This window comes from Amblyomma americanum, chromosome 1 (assembly GCF_052857255.1).
Source record: "Amblyomma americanum isolate KBUSLIRL-KWMA chromosome 1, ASM5285725v1, whole genome shotgun sequence".
NCBI classification, from domain to species: domain Eukaryota; kingdom Metazoa; phylum Arthropoda; class Arachnida; order Ixodida; family Ixodidae; genus Amblyomma; species Amblyomma americanum.
In genome coordinates this window covers 378,952,963-378,963,072 of record NC_135497.1, presented here as the reverse complement: position 1 = coordinate 378,963,072, position 10,110 = coordinate 378,952,963, and the positions used below count along the sequence as shown (strand labels likewise).

Below are 10,110 nucleotides of genomic sequence, written 5' to 3'. Positions count from 1 at the left end.
AACGGGACTGAAGTTCTTCCTCCACTCTGCCCCGCTCCTCAATAAAGATGCTTAGTACTGCTACCACTAACACCGCCACGCCCGCGGTCCCCACATGAGGAATGGAAAAGAATGTTGCGTTACATGTAATTCTATCCGCAGAGCAAACATATCGTAAGTGATTTGTTGTCTTCAGTAAAGTTGGGAAAAAGTAAAGTACTTAGGTAGTTAAAGAATAAAAACGTCAGAACACGTGCATTTCATGGCGTCAAAGGTGTACTAGATGGAGCACATATCAATGAACTCTATTTTTCCGCCACTTTGTCTTTTGAACTCCGCAACTTTCATGAATTTAAGGCATTAAACGAAGCATTGATTGTTCCCCTTTATATGGGGACACCAAGGCGGAAAGGGAGAAGCACAGCTAAGTTTACGAAGTATTTACAGAAAGAAAAATACGACGTTACTTGGTGACGCACTTTCCGAGGCCGCGCGTGGCACGAATGGGTGCAGCACGCGTTCTCAAGGCACCGCAAGAGCCTGCGGATGAGCGGCCGCGAATAGTTGCAGTTCCGGGTAGGTGGTTTGGATCGTTGCCCGCCAGGCCGATTTCTCCTGCGTGCAGATGGTGCGCGAGTCTGTTACCCGGAAACGTACACACTAAGCACAAAAAAAAGCCAAAATGGGAGTAAATTGCTTGTTCTCGAGCGCAGACCCAGAGAGAGGTTTCATTTACTCAATTAATAGACATTAATATATTTAATTCCTCATACAAGGGAAGTATTTAGGAGTACAAGGGAGTAAAATTTTTGCTACCCACAGAATTGGAAAACAAAAATGGTGTCTTCCAACTCACCATTGTAAAACAAAAATGGTGCATATCCACCCTAATTCAGGCTCATTCTCATCGCAGTGCCAGCGCGGACACGCACGGGGAGCTGTAGGCGCAACCCAGCTTGGGCAACTGCGCAGCTTTGATTTGACGGCTCATCGACCGTTCTTTTTCGCCGTCTGCAAGCCCAAAGGCGGCGTAGGCGAAGGCGTCAGGAAACGTCTGCTTGTCGTCTGCTTATGCTTTGCGAGCTCGTTTGGTTACCTTTTATCATAGATAAAGCGATGAAACTCTAAAATAAATAGTTCGGAGTTGAAAAGAGTTCTCACAGTGGTTTTTGCGGTCGTGCACCACGCTAAAGCTGACTAAAAACCGGAGCAGAGTAAGTTGGAAATGAGAACGCCACCGAACGTAATCTGGTATAGCATTGTTCGCTTTGATCATCATATCTTTAAAGCTTATTTTTTTAGTATAATTGAGGAACAATGTAGCCTCATCACCTCAATCAAGAGCTCGGCGTCGAAACTCTGTTGTGTCGCAGTCGTATGCTGATGCAACACACTATTTGCTTCAACGCACCTTGCGAAACACACCGAAAAAAGCTGTGCTGTGTGAACGAGGCCTAAGCGGGGGTTCTTACGGGGTAGCGACTCTAACACAGGAAGATTAGGTATGGTTGTAGCACGCTGGAGGCTTCAAAGGAACAGTTCAATCTAGCTTAGTGTAGCGGAAAACGGGAACAAGCCGACATCTTGTATCGCAACAGGTGTCCACTGCCCACGAAGCGGCAGAAGTGAGCTGTGATCCGGCGACGATAGCAACCAATAGGACGTCACTCAGCGTAATTATTACACGACTGACCAGAAGCAGACGGGACGGCTGGTGGCGGTGTGGACGGCACAGAATGGTGTTTTCGTACACCATTGTAAATTCGGGAGCATTGAGACCAAGAAACTTCATTTAAAATGGCAGTGAAAAAAAGTATAATCCTCCTTTATGCCTCATTATTCAGTGCAGGAAGTAAAACGAGTCATTTACCACATTTTTGCTCCATAGAGCTGCAGTAAATTTTTCCGCATATGGAGTTCAAAGGGTGACACAAACCGTTTAAACTCCTACTTGGGTTATTCTAGTTTACAGTGTAAGGCTAGTTGTCTGCCTAAATACTCAACGCCCTCGATGAAGGCGAACCCGGCGCTACCCGTAGCAAACGTGAGCTTCTTCTTACTAGTCTGGGAAAAACATGGCGCTAACCGGCCAGCGCTATAAAATGCCTGAGATAATCCGTTGGAATGGGAGTCGCTATGGAAGAAATTTCCCGCGAATTTCAGAATTAATTTATCTAATGCGGCATCACTAACCTGCGCCTTTCGCTCTCGGGTGTCATTTCTTGCGCAAATTTGTCGGCACAGTGTGCACCACTAAATTTAATGTGTAACACGCACTTCATTGGCAGTGGCTTATCTCAGCTATGCCAGGATATACGTAGACAGAGCTGCAGTTCAGCCCTTGTCTAATCGCGTGGTCAGTTATACGACGAGCCTTTACACCCTCCTCTTCACTTGTTGTTGATGATGATGACGTTGTTGCCATTGCTTCATCTTTATTTTCTTGCGAAGGAACCATGCGAGCTGCTATGCGCTGCCTGTTACGCTCCGCTTCTAGGCGTCTCCGCTTGGCAAGACGTTCTTCTCTTTGCTCAGGCGTCTCCGCCGCTCGTTTAGCCTTCTGAGGTTCATTCTTTCTCTGCAGAGCGGCCAAGTGCAAGGCGACGACTTTTGGTTCCGAAGAATTGATCTTCTCCTGACGATACCGCCGCATAGCGGCGTCTGGAGTCTCCATTTCGTCTCCCATATTGTGATACACCGGATCGTATCACCTCAGCTTTTATACACACAGCCGCACGTGTACGCAGTTTGTCCACACGACCCCACACGCGGCCGCGGCGGCGGCCGAGCTCTGACGTCATGCGCCGCGCACCTGCTGCCTTTCTCCGGTTGCCGCGCATGCGAACTATCTGCCTCCCAAGCTCACGGTGAATTGCTCTACTGGGTAGCGTAGTGTACCTCTCGCTGCAAAAATAACCTAGCACAGGCTTCCTCACTTTCTGCGATCGAATTTTGATGAAATTAGCCCGGATGAGCCCAGTTCACCTTAAATAACCATCAAAGGACAGCCAGCGTAACTAATATGAAAGCATGCTTGCATCTCCCGCTCTTATCAACTTGAAGAAAGTTGTCTCGCCTCTCATTTTTTCATAAAAATAGCACCATAGCTCAACATTGCGCTCCTTGTGGGTTCAACACCCATCATACATTTCATATCGTCGTAACCACAGTCAAAAGGTCAACATTGCGCACTTAAACACGGTTGCCTATTCTAACTCATTTCTTCCCCGGACCTGTAGTGATTGTAATAACCTATATGCATCACTAACAAGTATAACTGAAGAAGAAAACTTTAAATCCACGTTGCAAAGCTTCTGTTGTTGCATAGTAATCAACACTTTTTCATCTGTCTATCTTCATTGTGTGCTGTGTTCCTTACTACATTTCATATCTTTTGTTATATTTTTCAAACCAGTGCCGCATTCTAGAAATTACATTTCGTACCGCGTTGTTCTTTTTCTTTTGTTTTATTTTGTTTCCTTTATGTGCTAACTATCGCAGCGAGCTTTGTTGTTAGAACTTTGTATACATTTATTATCTAAACCTTCTGTCTTGACATTGTATAACCTGTATCCGCCTTCCTCTATGTAACGTACATTTGTATCCTGGGGGTATTTTAAATAAATAAATAAATGCTGGACATCCCGCTCAAAGCGTCAAAACGGGTGACTTGGGCTCGACAACAAGTGATGCTTGTGTTTGGACACTCGAGAAAACGTTGTGTGATTTGCTCGGGGGCAGAAGTTCGACCGACAGAGACCAGCCGAAGAGCCGTAAGGAGAAAGAAGCCTAAAAGTATAACAACCCGGGGTCCGTCTTCTTTAGACCTCATGCAAGAAATGAAAATGCATTTCTTTATTCCCTGCGTCTGCAGCTCGTGCTCAAATGGGTGTCTGACAAGCACCGAGTTTTGCTACTAGCAAGCTGAAGTTGTCACTCAAGGGCCCCCTTCATGCAAAGAAATAATCTTACTGAATAAAGGACCTAAACTGTAGTCATAAAGCATGTCGGCTAGGCTTGTCAGAGCGGCAAAGAAAAATGTTTGTGGGCAATTCAACAACATAAGATTCGGGCTAGGTGACACTCTGCTTGTTGAGGTACCTGTAGTTCAATAAGAGTTACGACGAAGAAATAGGGGTCATTCACGGGCACTGGATTCCAACTGGCCTTTATTCTGTAAAGTCAGACTTTGTATGCAAGAGGTCAAAATAAAATCCACGTGCGGAATGCAAAAAATCTTCTCACATTTAAAAGAGTAAAAGGTAGGAATTATTGAAGGTACACGTTTTTTGCCTGTTGTCGGCACAGCAACTAGAGCTTGACGCCAAACTAAATTGCATGAAAACATAAGATCACGATATCCCAGTTTACTTAATCTACCGGTTCCATGCAGTGCGACTTTATGATTGCGAATCCTGGCTTTCATTTTTGTCTCTTGCATCACACTTCAGTTTTTGTGTCAACTTGTTTCATGAACCTTTTCTGAAGGCACCTTTAATGAGAGCGTATAACCTTAGTTCTCGTCTAGCACGTAGCACGTAGCAAGCGCTATATAGAAAACAAGCCCTGTGCCAAGGAACAACCTTTGCTTTTTATTTTAACGAATTTAATTTATTTTCATGAATTTTCTTTTGTTTCTCGCAATTATTTATATTTTTTGCATGTTCCCACCCACATGAGATTGAGGAGCAACATCCGTAGTAGATTTTTGTGCACCGTAGCACGCAATGAATGAGCAGGCGGCTGCGCACTCACGTGAGGCCCGGAGGATATAGACGCAACGTCTTCATGACTTGTTCCAGGTAGTTCAGCTTCTTCATTACGGCGTCGTAATCAAGAGCACCCTAGAGAAAATTGAAGTAGAAATGCACAAGAAACATTTTACACCGTTCGTCATTACAGATATGCGAAGGAGAAGGTAATTAGTTCTTTTACGTTCCTTCCTGACCCGTGAATAGGCATTCCACAGCTACGAAATGCTTAGTTCCATTCCTGTCCCTATTTCCTTTTCGTCTGAAATTTCCGCGGTAGCCTATTATGTCGCCCTTTCTTATTTTGCATTACTTACTTTCGAGCAGCGCATGGTATTAAACAGTTGCTGCTGCCTCCTAAAGTTTAAATTAAGAACAAACCCAACACATCTGGACAAAACCTTTTTTGAGCGGGAAAGAGTTCATGAACGCAATTTGGTCATACATTGCGAGATTTTACTATAGCAATTAATATATCCGCAGATCTCCCGTCGACAGGCTCGCATTTTTTTTTTGCTATTAACATATTCGCTACCGTCAGAAGCGTTCATCATTGCTATTTTAAGGCAGTCTTAACTGCACGATTCGAGTGATGGAAAAACATTTAAAGAAAGAATTTGCTACACATCGGAATAATGGACCATTACCATCAATATTTCAGGAACAGTACCATAAAATTTTCCAATATTCAAAATTTTTGTCTCAGAATATTGGACATGACCCACTTCTTCGGACGCGTCGGCGAGCGATAGGGACCTTCCGGGAGAGAGTACAGTGTAAAGCTGAAAGGGGGGGGGGGGGGGGAGGGGCGTTTGTGTGGCACATTCGCGCTTGCCGAATACGTTGCGGCCCACCAGAGTCGGGGGTCCTGTCTTACGCCGTTACTATTATCAGTATGTAAATACACAATAAATATGGTTGCGGCAGACGCTAACAAGGCCAGTCGTGATTATACTAATAACATATTAGCAGCACAGGCACGAAGAAAACGCGCCTAAAGATAATTACCGCGGCCCTATCTTTGTAAGCATTTTCGTCTGCACTTCGGGTGCAGCTATATATTCTGCGTGCTTCTGGGATACATGTGGGGTCCTGAGTGAGATATCTAAATGGTTTTACCGATTAGCTTATATTAGTAGTTACTTGGTCATGCATTGTTCTATCAATTTATTTTGGTGACACTCATGTCGACTGGCACTATATTTAGGTGAAGCTAAATGTGCTACTGGTAGAAGGAATACCCTACTGCGGCTGTGAATGAAACAACGTATGCATTGTACTGTTGAATACTGCTATATATAACATCTGACCTTCATTCATAGGTCAAGGGATAGAGAAATGTAAAAAAAAATTAAAGGTGCACTTAAGTCGCCTCACATGCGGCAAAGCGAAAGGATTTCGCGTTTCGTTGCCTCCTTTGTTACTTAGTAGTGCAATTAACAACACATGGTGATTAATCACTAATTAATATTTAGTTATTTCTCGTTATCAATAATTATTAGCTATTATATGTATTATATTAACATTTAATTATTAATTATTGATCAACTCGTTTCCAAAATAATATTTATCATTCGCTCAATTCGGAAGGAATTAGTAATTCACCAATTTCATGAATGAATCACAGTATATAGTGAAATTATTACCTCATTATTTAACTAATTCATTTATTTAGTAATTTGGTCATTTCAACTTGCCACTCAATCATTAATAATCATTACTCTTAACTGCACTCTTACTGGATGATCGACAGTTCATGACAACACGCTCTGTCCGCATTTCCTGTCCACAGCCCGTGGTGACACATCCTGTCCACGCCATTCATGAGGCAAGAAATGCTTTTGCATTAAATATAACCAACCACTCTATATAATCTTCATAGATTACGAGAAAGCATTTGACTGAGACGAAATCTTAGCAGTCATGCAGTCATTGTGCAACCAAACTATAGAAGAACCATTTATAAAGGTATACTGTGAAACATCTATAGCGTTTGCACAGTGTCCCGCCTCCTTCACAAGGAACGTGAGAATATGCGAATCAGAAAGGGTATCAGGCAAGGAGACATGATCTCTCTTCTACTATTCAACGCGTATTTACACCAGGTGCTCTAAGAAGTGGATTGCAAAGAGGTGGAGATAAAAGCTGATCGAGAATTCCTTAGCAATATCCGATTTGCTGAGGCAATTTCCATGAAAAGTAACTCAATGCACGAATTGCAAAACATGATCGAGGACCTAGGCGGGCTAAGCAGAACGGTGGGAAAAAAATAATGTGAACAAATCTCAAGGAATGGTCAACAGTATCTGAAGAGGACAGCGGCTCACAAAAGACAGAAAATCATTGGAAGTGGTAAAGGAAATACATCTGCTTGGGACAGGTAGTGACCACAGTTCCGAACCACGAGAGTGAAATAACTATAGGAGAATAAGAATGGGGTGAAGTGTATTTGTCACAAACTGTCAAGTAATTAGTAGCAGTTTATTGCTATATAAAGCATTCATCTTTTTAGCGCAAACACGACAGGACACAAGAAGGAGAAAGACAAACACGGGCGCTACTTGCATGCCTGAGCAGGCGCAGCCTAACATGTCACGTGGAAGTTATCCAGCAGAAAGTTTTCACATTAGACGCGATAGAAAAGTCGCCTTAACATTGTGCAGGGCAACTGAAGTGTCACTAACACAATCTGATCACGCTTTCCTGATCAAAAATGGCTCCAAGGCTCACAAACGGTTTTTTGATTATTCCTGTTTAGGACTGGCACGCAACGGAAGCGCTGTTCACTAGCTGTGCAAGCAATGCAGTGGTCAACAAGATTCATGCGCTTCCCATCAACCAGGTCTTCTGCATGCTCTCTGTGTCGGTTGTTAACGCTATGCCCCGCCTGGGCGATGTGCACTTTTCCAGAAAACAAGGGAATCTTCTATACAACGTTCATGGCGCACTTAACAGAACAGTTTTCGTGGTTCCTTTGACAGCCTCGTTTTTTGTCTCCAGAAGTGATGCGACTGCAGTCTCAAGTTGCAATTAGCGCCAGTTTTTCTTTTTCTACCTGGGTTCTGTCGTGTTTGCGTTATAAAGATGAATGCTTTGTCAGAAAAGCAACTAGCCCAACAGCTAACTTTTTAAAAGTATATCACTAATACCTCAAGAGGAAACTATATAACAGCAGTATCTTACCGGTACTAACATATAAGTAAGGAACACTTCGGCTAACGAACAGGGTTCAAACTTAGTTTAGGACAACACAGTGAGCTGGCGGAGAGGAAATCGTTGGCGTTACGTTAAGAGACAGGAGAGGAGCAAAATCGGTCAGATGACAAACGCGAGTTAACGATATCTTCGAAGAAATAGGAATGGGCAGGGAAAGTAATTCGAAGGCATGATTAGCAATGGTCCCTTAAAGTAACGGAGTGGATTCGAAGAGAAGGAAGCGCAGCGGGGAGCGTTAGAGGGTCAGGTGAGCAGATGAAATTCGGAAGTTCGCGGTGATAAGGTTGTCACAGGTGGCACAGGACAAGGTTAATTGGAGGGACATTGAAGAGGCCTTTGTCCAGCAGTGGTCGAAATTAGGCTGATATTGATGATGTTTCATTCATCTCGATTGGCACTCATACTATCAGAGGACTAGTTTTAAATGGTATTTGGCTTACATCCTTAAAACGACGTTAATTTCTTGGGGCACTTTTTCCTGTACATCCAGGAACTTGGCGAGGGTGAAGGTGAAGTAGCTCAGCGATGCTACCATTGTGTCAAACCTGCATTAGAACAATGAGACCGCGTTATTGTATCTGCCAGACTTGCGACTTCATTTCGAGAAAGTTTTGTGCATCGATTTGACAACTTTCTTTCTTCATTTATTTGTTTTTTTTTCTTGGAATTCAAAATTCCAGCCTTTTAAGAAAGCAAGATAAAGCACAGAAAAACTCCCTGCCGTAATTGCAGCCAAACGTTTTGCCAACTGGTTTCTGGAAATTACTTGATAGTTTGGTTTCGTTTATGGGGATTTAACGACCCAAAGCAGCTCATGCTGGCTATGAGCGACGCCGTAGTGAATAGCTCCGGAAATTTCGACCACCCGGGGTTCTTTAACGTGCACTGACATAGCGCAGTACACGGGCCCCTAGAATTTCGCCTCCAACGAAATTATACCGGCGCGGCCGGGATCGAACCCGCGTCTTTCGGGTCAGCAGCCGAGCGCCATAACCTCTGAGCCACCGCGGCGGCCCTGAAGTTACTTGAGACGTAAAAGCAGACTGAGGTGAAATATTTTCTATGTCCTAGTAATTCAAAAGCCTTCAGAGAAGGAAAAAAAAGAAACATCCTGTTTTCAGCACAAGAAGCTACCTTGGGTCTTTTTCGAAAGAAAAAAAAATCTGTCTACGTGCCTCGACTCTACTGCAGTATTTCAAACCTCTAAGTACAGCGTCAAGTCAAGAAAAGGGACAACTTGAAAGACTATGCTTTCGTTTCAAAGACTTACATAGATGCAACGAGTTTCTTGCAAATCAAGGCACATCACAAAAAGTAAACAAGGAAAAGAAAATAGATAGACCAAGCACTCTGAAAATGCAAATACACAATAGGAACGGAATCGCAGGGCGTCAGCTACAAGGAAAGGTGCACCAATTGCCGTTTTTACATACATTCCATGTGTAGGCTCTCGATACCTTCTCTCGTACTGGGCGAGAAAAGCTGCCATTATTAGCGAAGTCCATATTTTCTATATGAGATAGCATTGCCCAAAGAGTGCGTAAACGTTTTGCACATAGCAGAACTTTATTCGTTCAACTTCCCTGTTTTATCGTTGTCGTTATCGTTTTCAAGGAACTCGTATCTACAGGGCGCTTCTCTGGCGCTAGAAGTTTTCGACTTTATCGACATGCGGGCCCCGGATGCAACATCATTAAAGGAAGAAAATTACGTAATCTGAGTATTAGAAAAGTTTACCTGAACGCTTCCTGAGCTTCTCTAAGCCTTGTGCCATTCTTCATTTCTTTTGGCCCGTCATATATGCTTCAGTTGCCTCACAGGAAATCAAGTCTCACATCAGACCAGTTTTAAGAGCGTGAGCTCTTACTCATCACGTTTCGAGATTTCGTGAGGTCTCCTACCACCCCAAGATCAAAGCGCTATCTGTGGTTGCAACCAGAAAACAGCGCACCTCGCATTGAGTCTTGTAGCGCCATCTACAATAGCACTGTAGAAACAACCACCTGCCACGTGCCAATAATCTAGTCATGGAGGAAGAAAAAACTAGGATGGAGCGTGACGTCATAATCTTGAAGCCTAGTCATAAAAAATATAGTGGAAAGCATCATGAGAAATAGGCCCTCACGTGACAAGGCAGCGGTAGTTGTTAGCCGGATTTCGGTTT

General features: G+C 43.6%; 1 long non-coding RNA gene across 1 annotated transcript; it reads right to left on the bottom strand.

Moving 5' to 3' along the window:
* Nucleotides 1-477: 477 nt before the first annotated feature.
* On the bottom strand, nucleotides 478-9,770 carry LOC144101428 (uncharacterized). The gene is made up of 3 exons (XR_013308003.1): nucleotides 9,684-9,770; nucleotides 4,735-4,823; nucleotides 478-594 (listed from the first exon to the last, which is right to left on the bottom strand). It is a non-coding gene; the product is annotated as an uncharacterized LOC144101428 (long non-coding RNA).
* Between the last annotated feature and the right edge of the window lie 340 nt (nucleotides 9,771-10,110).